This window comes from Vigna unguiculata, unplaced genomic scaffold (assembly GCF_004118075.2).
Source record: "Vigna unguiculata cultivar IT97K-499-35 unplaced genomic scaffold, ASM411807v1 contig_629, whole genome shotgun sequence".
NCBI classification, from domain to species: Eukaryota; Viridiplantae; Streptophyta; class Magnoliopsida; order Fabales; family Fabaceae; genus Vigna; species Vigna unguiculata.
The window spans coordinates 39,679-41,379 of record NW_021011350.1 but is presented as its reverse complement, the minus strand read 5'-3'; positions in this window follow the sequence as shown (position 1 = coordinate 41,379).

Here is a 1,701-nt window from a genome sequence, read left to right as displayed (position 1 = left end):
TGTGAAGATTAATACTAATTGTTTAATGTCAAATTTTTAATTAATCTTTTTTTTTAGCTTTGGGTTAATTGATTATGTGTTGAGAATTTTATAAAGTTGTCAACACTAAAAAAACATGTGCATATATTTCAATGATGGGTCATTTCTGCACAGATATGAAAGTATCCTCTTTCATAATCTAATCAAAAAAAATGTTATACCACTAAATTCCACTCTTTTTTGTTGTGATTGGATAGCACATGAATGACTTTTTGACTCTACATTGTTAGTATCAATGTTGTTAAAAAATCAAATTATTTTCTCATTTTGATTTTGTCCGTCATACTTTTATGAAATTGTTTGCGTAATTATTTGTGTTTTCCTCCTTCTGTGAAGATTATTACTAATTGTTTAATGTCAAATTTCTTAATTAATCTTTTTTTTAGCTTTGGGTTAATTGATTATGTGTTGAGAATTTTATAAAGTTGTCAACACTAAAAAACATATAGCCTATATTTCAGTGATGGGTCATTTCTGCAAAGATATGAAAGTATCCTCTCTTCATAATCCAATGAAAAAACAATGGTAATACCAAAAATTCACTTTTTTTGTTGTGATTGGATATGCACATGAATGACTTTTTGACTCTACATTGTTAGTATCAATGTTGTTAAAAAATCAAATTATTTTCTCATTTTGATTTTGTCCGTCATACTTTTATGAAATTGTTTGCGTAATTATTTGTGTTTTCCTCCTTCTGTGAGATTAATACTAATTGTTTAATGTCAAATTTCTTAATTAATCTTTTTTTTAGCTTTGGGTTAATTGATTATGTGTTGAGAATTTTATAAAGTTGTCAACACTAAAAAACATATAGCCTGTATTTCAGTGATGGGTCATTCTGCAAAGATATGAAAGTATCCTCTCTTCATAATCTAATGAAAAAACAATGGTAATACCAAAAATTCAACTTTTTTTGTTGTGATTGGATATGCACATGAATGACTTTTTGACTCTACATTGTTAGTATCAATGTTGTTAAAAAATCAAATTATTTTCTCATTTTGATTTTGTCCGTCATACTTTTATGAAATTGTTTGCGTAATTATTTGTGTTTTCCTCCTTCTGTGAAGATTAATACTAATTGTTTAATGTCAAATTTCTTAATTAATCTTTTTTTAGCTTTGGGTTAATTGATTATGTGTTGAGAATTTTATAAAGTTGTCAACACTAAAAAAACATATAGCCTATATTTCAGTGATGGTCATTTCTGCAAAGATATGAAAGTATCCTCTCTTCATAATCCAATGAAAAAACAATGGTTAATACCAAAATTCCACTCTTTTTTGTTGTAATTGGATATGCACATGAATGACTTTTTGACTCTGCATTGTTAGTATCAATGTTGTTAAAAAATAAATTATCTTCTCATTTTGATTTTGTCCGTCATACTTTTATGAAATTGTTTGTGAATTATTTTGTGTTTTCCTCCTTCTGTGAAGATTAATACTAATTGTTTAATGTCAAATTTCTTAATTAATCTTTTTTTTAGCTTTGGGTTAATTGATTATGTGTTGAGAATTTTATAAAGTTGTCAACACTAAAAAAACATGTGCCTATATTTCAATGATGGGTCATTTCTGCACATATATGAAAGTATCTCTTTCATAATCTAATAAAAAAAAATGTTATACCACTAAATTCACTCTTTTTGTTGTGATT